The sequence below is a fragment of the Canis lupus genome, chromosome 29 (genome assembly GCF_011100685.1).
Source record: "Canis lupus familiaris isolate Mischka breed German Shepherd chromosome 29, alternate assembly UU_Cfam_GSD_1.0, whole genome shotgun sequence".
Taxonomy (NCBI): Eukaryota; Metazoa; Chordata; class Mammalia; order Carnivora; family Canidae; genus Canis; species Canis lupus.
Window position 1 is genome coordinate 24572360 of NC_049250.1, and position 14264 is coordinate 24586623.

At 34.4% G+C, this 14264-nt stretch overlaps 1 long non-coding RNA gene across 2 annotated transcripts in view; it reads left to right on the forward strand.

Annotated features, from left to right (window-relative positions):
* The window catches only part of LOC119866678, a 34502-nt gene extending 26842 nt beyond the window's left edge, over positions 1-7660 (forward strand). For both annotated transcript variants that reach the window (XR_005380879.1, XR_005380880.1), the window contains one exon: positions 7473-7660. This is a non-coding gene — a long non-coding RNA (uncharacterized LOC119866678). The remainder of the gene's footprint in view (positions 1-7472) is intronic.
* Positions 7661-14264: the final 6604 nt, after the last annotated feature.

A 14264-nucleotide genomic window follows, 5' to 3' on the forward strand; every position in this document is an offset into this window, starting at 1 on the left:
TTTGTCTCAAAATATTTATAGATATTCCTGAATGGATCATCAACCATCACATACACACTTCTCTATTTCTTCATCTGTCAGATTATGGAGGGGGGAGAGGAAAGAAATGTGCAGAAGCACCCAGGGGGATAAGTGACTTCAATTGTCTCCATTCTATTTAATGACTTTTGCTTCTATTATTTCAACCATTATTTTCCTCTACAGTTTTCATTAAATTCTCCTTAAAACTTTTAGCTATTTTGACCTTTTAGACGATGTGGGTGCAATTACCCAAACAGTGCCCTGATAACCTAAAGCATAAAGCTACCTCACTGACTCCGTTGCTGAAAATAATGCATATCAGCATTGAAAGAATAAAAAGTTCCTTAAATGGGAAAGAAACATTGCCTTTGTGCCAATTGTCTTGGTCTTTTAAAGATTAACATTTAAGGGAAGGAAATGTTTTAAGTGAGAACACTGAACAGGTTTTATTGTAATTAGTTTCTATATTCAGATTAATTCATGGGTTCATTGTCAACTACAGAAATGCCCAGACTAGATAAGGTAATCCATCCCTCAGGGGAAAAAATTAATTCAAAGTGTCATGGATATGAACACAGAAAGCACATGGAGAAAAATATTCAGTGTGATGGGGGAAGGGTGAGGAGGAGAGAAAGGTTTATCTAGTCTCTTTTATTTTGATCCTGGAATGCCTTTGTATTATTTACCTACATGTTTGAGAGACTATTGATTTTGTTTTTTATTTTAAAATCTTTGCTCTTCAGCCATTTTGATTAGTGTAAGTCACTTGTGAAAATAAGTTTGTGTGATGGAGGGGAAGGAAGTTTATTTTTCTCTTTTATTTCATTCTTGGAATAAGTTGATATTTTTATCTATGTATTTGGGAGTCTTTTTTTTTTCCTTTTTAATCATCTATTCTTTATCCGTTTTGATCCAATGTAAAATACATGGTGGAAAGAAGAAAAGAGTTGAGAGAAGGAAAGTATCTATACTGTTTTAACCCTGGCATATCCTTATATTTTTTACCTATATCTCTGTGAGGCTATTATTTTTTAATCACTCCACCTCCCTTTTATTTAGCCATTTGATCAAATGAAAAACATTGCTTCTTTGATTTGTGCTTCTGTTGAACTAGAAATAATTAAAAAGCAATTCCATTCCTTGGAGAAATAGAGTCTGCTTTTACAGTACATCCTGTGGCCTAAAACAAGCGAAATAATGTGCTATGAACAGAGACAATTTGAGTGGTGCTTAGAAAGATGTTCATCTTCACAATCTATTATTTCTTTTCAAGCAACTATCTTTTCACCGCACACATCCTGACAGCCTAATGAGTATGATTTTTTTTTTACCCTGTTTTCTTCTTTCTGCTTAGTCTAAAGAACCAATGACTCCTGTGCCAAGACCGCTATCTGATTGAGAAGTCACTGCCCTCACTCTTATTTGGATGAGAGTTTGAAAAAATTGAGCTTGTTTGTTTTACTACTTCTGCATCTTCCACTTGTGTTGACTTTGAGATTTGCAGCATTTGTTCTCAGCATGGGTTCAGAATCTTTAGCAGAGCAGTTCAGAGTTGTCTGGTACCATACAGAAATCACTAGTTCTTTTGAACAAAGCATACGAGTCTCTAAGGGTACAAATTGAGCTCACATTTCTTGACAGTAACCTTTAACTGTCTTAAGTACCAATAGGCACACTGGAAATATTACTTAGAACTGAACAAAATAACCAGAAATATTAGACATTTTTTCTTGGTTTATAATACTTTTAAAAATCATTATTCCCTGTGTGTATTTGTAAGCAGTATATATTCCCTTCAGAGATTTGTGTGTACATGTATTTTGAAAAGGCCCAAATATGCTTTTCTAAGTCTTGCTTAGAGTCAACCTTGCATATTTGGAATTCAATCATCTTGGTTGCTGCAGGTTTCCAAATTCAGATTTACTTAATTGGAAATTAATTGGAATGATGGCCTCAGGAATGGACTCTTTTCTCCAAACTAAATGAAAACATGGCTTTGTGTTTGCATTTTACTTAAACTTAGTTTTATATATGTGTCTATACATGCAGCTCCTTGTCATCATTCCATTTGTTTGGTTGGAGCTCTTTTCTCTTACCATAAACTTACCATAAACAATATATACACATGCTCTAAGATGCACAGCACCAATTGCCAGGTGGCTTTTAGATTTGCTCTTTTGATAAGATTATGATGATAGAATAAGAAAATTTTGCATGAGGAAACAATTCAGAAAATTTTTCAAAAAAACCCTTATTTTAAAATGATATAGGAGGGATCCCTGGGTGGCTCAGCGGTTTGGCGCCTGCCTTTGGCCCAGGGTGCGATTCTGGAGTCCCGGGATCGAGTCCCACGTCGGGCTCCTGGCATGGAGCCTGCTTCTCCCTCTGCCTGTGTCTCTGCCTGTGTCTCTGCCTCTCTCTCTCTCTCTCTCTCTATCATAAATAAATAAATAAATCTTTAAAAAAAAAATAAAATAAAATGATATAGGAGCTAATTCGTTAGCTTTAAAAGTAAGGCTCCTTTAGACCAAATCTTTTGTCACTGAAGTGTTTTGATATACCTTGATGTTTAAAAGAAAATATTGGTTAAAACAACTTTCATCTCTTAGGATCTATTTTTTAAATCTTTCTATCCTTTGTAGCTATGAACTGCATATACCAGGCTTCGAGAAATTAATATGTTAAACTGAACCAACTTGATGGAAGCAACTATCTATAGGATTTGTTTCAAAAGAAAGGCATTGTTAAGAATAGCAAATATATAAGCCTACTTAGGCATGTTGTAAAGCAGTTTGATAAGTAACTCAGAGCAAGTTTTGTGAATGCAAATGTAGTGCTCAAGTCACATCCTGCTTTAAAATGTTGTGACAAATTAAGATGAATTAAAAAGAAAAAAAGTAAGACTACTTCTCACTTAATCTTGCACCTGCACGTACACAAATATGTTTGAATAAATCTCAAAATAAATTTTCTAAAATACTGTTCATCCCTCCAGTATGTTGACGCTGCTAAACAATAATCTTCATAAAAATTTGGTTGATGATTCTATAATCAGGTTACACCTCCTGATCATATTCCCCAATAAATAATACTTCTAGAGCTCTGCACAGTCTATGAAACCACATTTTGAGTTTAAAAATGGGTATCGAAAAGCCTTAATTCCAATCTTGGCGAAAGTATTGTTGACTTCCCTTGTAACCTCGTTTTACTTAATTTACTTAGAATTAACTTAATTACTTTGGTTTGCCTATGGAAATAAAAGCACTTGCATACTTCATGGGGGTGCCATGTAATTAATGTATTGAAATGTGGATTAAATAATACTGGAGTGGTTCCAGTAACTGAAGTATTTATATAATGGTTACTTTGCCCTATATGTATGCACAAATACAATCTCAGGGGATGCATCAGTACTCATTAGCGGCTGTTTAAAAGCTCTCTTTGGTACCCACAGAGAGCTCAAGAGAGGAACTGAGTATGCTGGGTTGACATCCGCACACATGTGCGCTGATTGTGAACCGCTGAACTCTTAGTAGCTGGTAAAATTCAGAGGTGTGTCAACTACATATTGTAGATGACTTCAGTGGATTATATAGTCAAACAACACACAGTCTTGAGTGGGCTTTCTACCATATAAAAATGCACACTGAAAGAAAAATGGTTTGTTTTGTAATGTTATTCTAATTAGATAAGTAATAATGACAGCAATCCAAAGACAATAATGTGACACTTTACTAGGCTCAAAGTCTGTTTAACACATTTATAACAGAGGAATTGCTAGATGAAGATTGTATCAGTCATGGAGAACAAAAGCCTCCACTTTGAGAAAGAAACCTCAGGAATGCTTTTAAGGTACCCTTTGCTCTTTGGAAAAGAAAGAGAGAGATTAACACATTTCCTGCTAAATGCAACTGCTTTCATTTAAAAATAATTAGAAGGGAAAGCAAGAAACAATCATTGCAGTGTTATTTGACACAATTGAATAATTGTTTGCACTAGCAGAAAAATCCTTGGCAGTGTAGAAAAATCAGTGGCTTTGTAGCGAGATACTTAAATTTGAGATTCAGCTCAGAGTTTTCTCCCTCTGTGACTAATAGACAAGTAATTTAACTTGCCTGTACTATTGTTTCCTTTTACATAAAATCGAGGTGATACCATAAACACAGGGCTATTCTAAGAGTTAGTATAATATTTGAAAAAAATTCCTTATAAGCTATAATACAAATTTAACACATGCTCATTTTGTTATTACAAACTCAAGCCACAGTGGAATCCTCCACATTGACAGCTTGCATTTGTCTGGTAGAAATTCCATTTATTACTTAGAAATATGCTTCAGAATATTATTTTCTTATGTTTGGAATCATACGATATTACAGATAAAAGCAACAACTCTGATCATTGGTTCCCTTAATTTTATAAATGAGGCTGAGTTGCTTTAGGTCACTTAGGTATTTGATAACCAAGCAAGACTGGAATGAACAGCTCCTAACTTCCTGTCCAATATTAATTTTCTGCAGCAGACATTTAAGAAGTGGTGGCTATTTAGTCAATTCTCTGAAGGTGCTTTGTCTTCAGACTTTGAGAAGTCTTATTTGCAAAAATAACAACTAAAAATATAAAATATGATTTTAAAATACCAACATTTAGGGACACCTGCGTGGCTCAGCGATTAAGTGTCTGTCTTTGGCCCAGGGCGTGATCCTGGAGTCCTGGGATTGAATCCCACATTGGGCTTCCTGCATGGAGCCTGCTTCTCCCTCTGCCTGTGTCTCTGCCTTTCTCCTGTGTCTCTCATGAATAAATAAAGAAAATATTTAAAAATAAAATAAAATAGGGATTCCTGGGTGGCGCAGCGGTTTGGCGCCTGCCTTTGGCCCAGGGCAATATCCTGGAGACCCGGGATCGAATCCCACGTCAGGCTCCTGGTGCATGGAGCCTGCTTCTCCCTCTGCCTATGTCTCTGCCTCTCTCTCTCTCTCTGTAAATAAAAAAAAATAATAAAAATAATAAATAAAAAAAATTAAAAAATAAAATAAAATAAAATACCAACATTTAAGCAGAAAGCCATTATTAGATCTAAATTATAGGACACTGGGATCCCTAGGTGGTGCAGCGGTTTGGCACCTGCCTTCGGCTTAGGGCGCGATCCTGGAGACCCGGGATCGAATCCCACATCGGGCTCCCAGTGCATGGAGCCTGCTTCTCCCTCTGCCTGTGTCTCTGCCTCTCTCTCTCTCTCTCTCTCTCTGTGACTATCATAAATAAATAAAAATTAAAAAAAAAATAAAAATAAATTATAGGACACTAATTAAAATGAAAACTTATGAAGTTGTTATTTATTTATTTATTTATTTATTTATTTATTTATTTTGAAGTTGTTATTTAAATTCTGATTTCCATGTGTTTATGATTTTTATATATTTTTATTTAGCATATTTTTTCTAATTTCACATTTAGAATGTCCTGAAAATGGTAGTGAAAATTCATATTACAATCTGCAAAGATTTCTAACTTGAAAATTTTTCTGCTTTGAACGGAACCTCTTTTTTTTTTTTTTTTTTTTTTTTTTAATGTTTTCAAGACTGATTCACTGTAAGGCTCATTTTTCTTTTAATGAGTTTGCATCCAAGTCCTGGGCAGGGTAAGAAACTATCAATAGTGCAGTACTCAGCAATGTAAAGTATGAGAGACAAGGGCCGACTTCAGAAGAAAAACCAACATAGAGAGTTTTCTAGTCTGATGTTTTAAAGAGCCAGGTTGTTGAGTGCATGGTTGAGTGGGTAGGTTAGAAAGAGAAATATTTGGGACGCCTGGGTGGCTCAGCAGTTAAGCACCTGCCTTTGGCCCAGGGCATGATCCTGGGGTCCCAGGATCAAGTCCCACATCGGGCGCCCTTCATGGAGCCTGCTTCTCCCTCTGCCTGTGTCTCTGCCTCTCTCATGAATAAATAAATAAAATCGAAAGAAAGAAAGAAGAAAGAAAGAAAGAAAGAAAGAAAGAAAGAAAGAAAGAAAGAAAGAAAGAAAAATATTCTAGTCTTAAATACGTTTTGAAGTCCCTATAAACAAAGAAAATACATTTCTTGACTGCACAACTTCTTAGAGTCTTCATAATATATGAATATATTATGAATCTATTAAAAAGGGCAATTATACAGTGATTTTTTTTTAATTTTTTAAATTTATTCATGATAGAGAGAGGCAGAGACACAGGCAGAGTCTCAGTTCCCCTGCACCCCAGATGAAAATTCAGTGAGACTCTGAGTCTTTCTTCATATTGTTGCTTCTGACAATCCTGGATCTGTAAAAATCAGATAATTTTTACATGTCCTTAAAGGATGAAGACAAGAGGCTTGGTTAAAATATGCTGAGCCACAAGTTTTAGTGAAATGGATTTTTGAAGAGAAACACCCATTAGATAAACTTCTGAAGCTCAAAAATGAGTCACAAGCAAAATCTAATTAATTGTAAGTTCTCTAAGGAGTTTAGTTGCAGATTTAAATGACCGTAGCTATGAAGTTTTTTTCTCTTTAAAGTTTCACAGACTGTTTATTTTCTTCCCGTAAGTAAGTAGGGAAAAATAATTGACCATTGTCATAGAATACTTAAATTAGTATTTGGTATTGGGAATAGGTTTTAAAGAAAAAAAGAGGATTGCAATAAGATGAAAGACCAGTCCGTTCCAAATAACATATTCATGAGTTTTTATTAAGACATATACTAAGTTTGTATGAAAAAAGGTGATACATTTTTTGAAGAATTTAATTTTTAAATTTTTAAAATAAATCTGTTAACTTTTTCTCCTCATCTATGATTAAATAAGTTACTTGATAAATAACAGTAAGACAGATAAATATTAATACAATTTTTTTCAAGATAAATTAGGACCATTGTTAAGAATTTGTGCCAATAAAATGACTAAATCTTTATGAACATAAAGTAGAGCATATGAATTTGAAATCTTGCCTTACTCTTCAATATGGTCACCTATTCCCACAATGGATTATGATTTCTTCAAGTTGGATATTTCTAATACCTTTGTGGTTAAAAATATCCCCCCTTTCTTGATGTATTCAGTGGTATTAAATCTATAACATTGGTTTATAATATTAATTTTTTAAAAATAGAAACAATTAAATGGGTCAGATTTTAATAGTTTTAGTGAGAAATTATGAGACTATCCACCAACTATTTCTGTGACCTCCTATTTCCCATCATTGTGATCTCAAGTCAGATGTTATCCTCTCATAGATGCCACTCTAAAGTAAACACAACCTCATCATTCTCTTATGTTATTATTCACAAGTATACTTCCTTCATAGCAATTACCATTATATTATTTATATTTAATGATATTTTAGGTGACATATTTATATGTCATTGATGTCGATATTTATGATGAAAATATGTATGATATCTATTAACATAATTTCTTTCTGTTCATTGTAGGTTGTGGGATGCACAAAGATACATAGTAGATGCTCAATAATAATTGAGAATCATGTCCATGTTCTGTTTTGGATCAAAAAGAAAATATATCTGTTGCAGTGAAACGCCAGGACACCTGCACCCCGATGTTTATAGCAGCAATGTCCACAGTAGCCAAACTGTGGAGGGAGCCTCAGTGTCCACTGAAAGATGAATGGATAAAGAAGATGTGGTATATGTATAGAATGGAATATTACTCAGCCATTAGAAACGACAAATACCCACCATTTGCTTCGACGTGGATGGAACTGGAGAGTATTGTGCTGAGTGAAATAAGTCAATCAGAGAAGGACAAACAGTATATGGTCTCATTCATTTGGGGAATATAAAAAATAGTGAAGGGGAATAAAGAGGGAAGGAGAGAAAATGAGTAGGAAATATCAGAGAGGGAGATAACATGAGAGACTCCTAACTCTGGGAAACAAACAAGGGGTGGTGGAAAGGGAGGTGGACAGGGGTTGGGGGTGACTGGGTGGCAGGCACTGAGGGGGGTACTTGATGGGATGAGCACTGGGTATTTTGCTATATGTTGGCAAATTGAACTCCAATTAAAAATAAAATAAAATAATAAAATAATAAAAAATATATCTGTGAAGTGATGTGATTTATTTTATCTTTTAATATTATGGAAATGGAAGGTAATTAACACCAAAATTTTTAGAAATCTTAATTTGAAAGAAGATTACAAATAGTAAATAGTCAAATTAATATGTAGGTTCCAGAATGTTTATGAAAATATTTATCTTGTTCTGCAGTTATAACCTAAGCAGGTATGAAGAAAATGATTATCTAAGATCATCCAACATGGTTTTTTAGATCATGAAAATATATCTACAGATTAAATTTTCCTATAAACTAATTAGCTCCATCCTGTCCACACAATGCCTGCACCATCATATTTTATACAATTACAAGATACTAAGGAAAATATGCAGATGTACCAGCTCTAGTATATAACTCTCATGGGAAAATATTCTAAAATTAATTCTGCTTTAATAGGCATTTGTTCATTAATTCAGCAAAGATGAGTTCAGGGTTTTCTATATCCAGGCCTTGTATTCCTTATTTCAAATGTTACAGTGACTAACACGGTCTCTGCTTTCAAGGGACTCAAAACAGTGAACAATGCAGATAAATGAAATAGTCTCTTAATGCCCCTGAGTATATTAAATGTGACTGACTGAATTGAACGGATAAATAGGTAAGTGAGAAGTCCTAGCTAAAGAGTTTAAGATCCCTCTTTTAAAAATTCATAGATAAGGCTGACAAAGTACAAATTAAGAAGCATCTGAATAACATGATTTTAAAACTCTATGCCCAGAATACCAAGAACACACACTCTTTTCAAGCTTTCACAAATTTTATCATATGCTAGTGCAAAAATAATCTTTAATACATTTAAAAAAATCAACACCATATTATCTTTTCCTCACCAAAACTCAGTACAATTGAAAACTGAATAACCAAAAGGAATTTGAAAAAATCCTATCACTAGAAATTAGAAAACATAGTACTAAATAACTATCTTGGTATCTAGGAAGCCACAGGAAAAAATATGAAATGCGTAGAACAGAATGATCCTAAAGAGAGTATACATTAAATACTGTGAGAAATAGAGAAGTATTGAAAAGGAAAATTTTAGGGGATCCCTGGGTGGCTCAGCGGCTTAGCGTCTGCCTTTGGCCCAGGGTGTGATCCTGGAGTCCTGGGATCGAGTCCCACATTGGGCTCCCAGCATGGAGACTGCTTTTCCCTCTGCCTGTGTCTCTGTCTGTCTGTCTGTCTGTCTGTTTCTCTCTCTCTCTCTCTCAGTGTCTCCCATGAATAAATAAAATCTTTTTAAAAAATAAATAAAACAAAAGGAAACTTATAGTTTAAATATGCTTGTCAAGAAATTAGAGATTGATCCATATTCTTTCCTGTCTCAGTGAATGGTACTTACATTTTTCCATTCGTTTGATCCATTTGCTTGTATTTTTATTCTTCTATTGTATCAGGTCCATGGCACTTCCCTTTTCCTTTATACTCTTCATTCAATCACTCATCAAATCCTTTTCATTTTGCTCCCACCCTAGTCTGGGCCATTGTCCTCTCTGCTATGTATTATTTCCATAGCCACCTACCTAGTATTCCTTCTTTTCTTGCTTTCTTTCATTCCACTGATATTAAAAAATAGTATCAGTCTTTTTTTTTAATAATCATATCAGTCTTACTTAAGACTCTTAAGTGGTTTCTACTGATCTTCTAGTAAAATTTAAAAAATTGGCAATGACTTTAAGCTTCCACATGCCTTTCCATCACCTTCTTACTTTTCCAACCTCTAACTCTGACCACTGTCCTCTCATTCTTTCCATGTAGGTCACATTGTCCCTATTGCTGTTCCTACTTGTTGGACACACATCTGCTTTGGGCCTCAGCACTTGCTCTTCTCTCTTTCCAGTCTTCTCTTCCTCCAAATATTCAAATGGCTTCCTCTTTCACTTCCTTCAGGTCTTTGCTTTAATGTTAAAATTTCAGTGAGTCTTCCCCTAAAAAACTCTGGAGTTTCACAAACATATCTGATACTATTTATCCCCCTTCCCTGCTTTATTTTTCTTTTTGGCATCTATCACTATCTAACAGAAGCTACACATGCTTACTTATTTATTTGCTATCTGTGTCCTGCACTAACATATAAACTCCATGAGGGCAGAGTTTGTTTATTTTGTTCACTGTTGGCTTTCTAGTGCATAGATAGTGGTCAACAATCATTTGTTAAGTGAAAGATGAGTAAATTTAGCAAAGATAGAGTCTCCAATTCAAGAGGACTTTAATCTGTTCTGAAGGGAACTATCTTCATTGGATGGTTTATTTAACTTGAACTTTTAGAATTGTACCACATGAGGAGCATTTGCCAGGATCCAGTCAGAAATGACTATACATCAATAAAGAAATAAAGTTGATTTTGACTTAGTCCTGAAATAGGGAGCCTTGAAATTGTCATGCTAAAGAACTTCTATTATGTCATTCAAAAAATTCAAAGCATACATAAGATTAACTCCAAATACTAGAGCTCTGCATTCAAATGACTTCAATCCACAGGATTGTTCATTACTTAAGTTTTTAAAACAGTGGAAGTTTTGTCTTAAGGTTTGTGTTTGATAAGATCCTGGGAAGATTTCTAATGGTCTTTCCAATTACTTTATTAACCTTGCCAAATTTTTATTATTTTCATTGTAATTTTTTGGTTTGTGAATGCTAACCCAATATTCTTCAATAAAATCTGACACTAGAAGAGTAAAACATATTTGCTAGAATACAAAGTAGACAGAGCTTGTTTTAATTTGTCAGTAATCCATGGATACTCATTAAGAAAATTGCCTTTCCCTTAAGATAACAGAAAATTTTAAGTTATTTTCATATATAAAGGTACTGTGTGGGCATTAGAAAAACTCCTGCCATATCACTAGCCTCTCCTTTACTACAAATAGATATTGCACACAAAAGTAAGGCCTTTTGTTATTTACATTTGCTAACTATAATTCAAGTTTATGAGACTTTATTAGGCACTCCATACATGATACTTTTGATATGTATAAAATTTAAGTTTTTATTTGGTAAATGTTGAGGGCCTCCTCAGACTTATGATAATAAAAAATAAGTAGTACTAAATATTGTAACTTTTTGTGATATGAACTTGTAATTATATCTGTGAACATTCATGTATCTATTTGGGAAAGAGGGAAGGTAAAGATGTAAAACATGTCTAGGATTGATATTCAGGCTTATACTAGAACACTTGTATTTTATAACTTTATGGAAACAGAGAGACTTGGGACAAGCATGTACATGATCTTTTGCAAGGTCAATAAAGAATTATGATAAGAATCTTAGATCATGCCCACCCTAATGAAGAGCAGATTTTACGTAGCATTAAAAAGAAGGACAAATCAATGAATAGATAATTACCTTCTCATATAATAGCTTGTGGTGATATATTTAAACATATGGATAAAACTTGAAAAATGATAATGAAACTAAAACTTTTGGGATCCCTGGGTGGCGCAGCGGTTTGGCGCCTGCCATTGGCCCAGGGCGCGATCCTGGAGATCCGGGATCGAATCCCACATCGGGCTCCCGGTGCATGGAGCCTGCTTCTCCCTCTGACTATGTCTCTGCCTCTCTCTCTCTCTCTGTGACTATCATAAATAAATAAAAATTAAAAAAAAAATTAAAAAAAAAAGAAACTAAAACTTTTTCATTAAAAAAAAAATTATTGAGACTCACCCAGTTAAGAAAAATAGGCTAAAAATGCTTTTGGATTTACCAACTCATACATTGACTTAAAGTTGAAAATTCTTTTGGATTTTTTTTACCCTGTGAACTATTTTAAAAACCTATCAGCATTCAAGACCATAATTTGAATGGCAGAGATGCAACAAAACCAATAATACTACAGAAGAAATGTCAGAGAAGAAACTGAATATCCTATGACATCATTAAAATATATGGTAGAGAAATTAGAAGCATTTATTTTGGTTGGTTTCTCTCTTTGTATAAAGCAATGCAAAACAAAATAAAACAAAGGTCATATTAAAATAATATAATCATTTAGCAACTTACAGTTTACAAAACATTTTTATAAACGTTTCTTCCATGTTATCTTCATACTTAACCTGCTGTTGAGATTAAATCTATTTTCCAGACAGTAAAAAATAGGGATGTAAAGTTGAAACAAAAGATGTCAAATCAGACAAGTAATGGGTGATGTCCACCAACAATTCCCCCACTTTCTTAATTAGCTGACTGAGCTGCTAATAGTGGTTAGTATCCTCTGTGAGCCAGATTTTGTGGGCCAGGGTGTGGGTATATACGGTGAAAAGACAGCCATGGTTTATATTACAATGGGATCTAGAGGTTGGTGGCCAGATTTCCTATTTTTCTCTGTACCATTCTTTCTTATACTGATTATATTGAATCTCTCATCTTAGAAAACCATTTTAGTCATGAAAAATAGAGTGATCTTCTTTAATAAGCAAAAGATATTAAATTTTTATGACAAAGGATATACTTCAAGAATTCCATTCATCAAATATATCTATGAGTTGGGCATTCACCTGGGTGCTGGGGAGAAAGGGATGAATAAAACAAGAGCCCTTTGTTAGACACTAATGGGAAACACAGAATAATTTGAACACCAAAAGAAAATACAAGTACTTTCCTATGGGAGGTTGGAGGACTCTGAGTTTCTCACATTTACATTCTTGGTTCTTAGCAAAGTGCCACATGGTAATATTTTAAGAAGGATTTGTGGAATTAAATAAAGTAGCAGGAACTTTTGATTAAGGGAAGTAGGGGAGAACTTAAGGAAAAAGTAGGATATAAACTGACATCTAAAAAATAAAAGATTAAAATATCGTCTCAGCTATATTTAGAACTAGTAGACTAAATGTCAACTAATCAGGGGTGGTTGGTTAATTTAATTTTCAAAGTAAAATGTCTCAAATTCCTAAATTTCCCATAGTCTAATAGACAAGACATGACTGATGTTCTGTCCTGAAAGCAATAAGGAAATGTCTGTAAACCTTTCACAGTTGATTCGCATATAATATGAAGTTTAGGTCTATTATCTGGCAGGTGTGAAGGTTTATACTTTTTAAACTACATCAAATCCTCTGGTTAAATTCAATGACCATAGAGACTTTCCAATGTATTTTCTAATTTTCATATTATCTCAATATAGTGTCAAAACAGAGGGCAGCCCAAGTGGCTCAGAGGTTTAGTGCTGGCCTTTGGCCCAGTGCATGATCCTGGAGACCGGGGATCGAGTCCCACGTTGGGCTCCCTGCATGGAGCCTGCTTCTCCCTCTGCCTGTGTCTCTGCTTCTCTCTTTCTCTCTGTCTCTCATGAATAAATACATAAAATCTTAAAAAAAAATAGAAACAACTTTAAAGTTCTAGTTTTGGGGCATCTGGGAGGCTCAGATGGTTAAGCATTTGCCTTCGTCTCAGGTCATGATCTCTGGGTCCTGGATAGAGCCCTGCTCAGCGGGGAATCTGCATCTCCCTCTCCCCTATCCCCTTCCTTGTGCTCTCTCTTGAATGAATAAGTAAAATCTTTTTTTTTTAAAGTTTCTATTTTCAAGCTTTCTTTTATACATATATATAAGAAATCCCTGCTTATTGAGATACACCATTTTGCCTATGAGATCAAAGACTCTAAAACAAATTTAATGTCTGATATTCCTAGGACTTTTCATAGCAAACTTTTTGTATTAATTCTCAAATACAGAAGATATTAACAATCATAAATTTCAACGTGATAAAAAGCTGATTAGAAGTAGCTCAGCTTCAGTTCCTCAGGGTGATACCTAAAGCTAAAAAGAAGTCAGTTTGTTGTATTTCTAACATCACTTAACTTTGAATACTATCAGCCTTAAAGTGGTTTGGTTTTGTTCCTTTTATGATTATAGCAAAAGATCAGTTATTTTCCCCCAAATTGTTTTGTTCGTTTTTTGCTCAAAAGTATTAAAGGGAATGGGGTGATAAAACTGTTCAATTTCAACAAAGATAATCTAGTGGTTCTAGATGAAGATGCTAAGAAATAACCTGGACAGAAACAACTATAAATTTGTCATAAAATTGTGAGCATTCAGAATCTGACACGCCAGAGAGGTCTTAGTATGCATGGGGTAAGGAATTATCCAAGCGCGAGCTCACTTGTCTTCAGATCAAGGTGTTAATGGCATTTTTGATGCCATCAGTAGTTTTCAA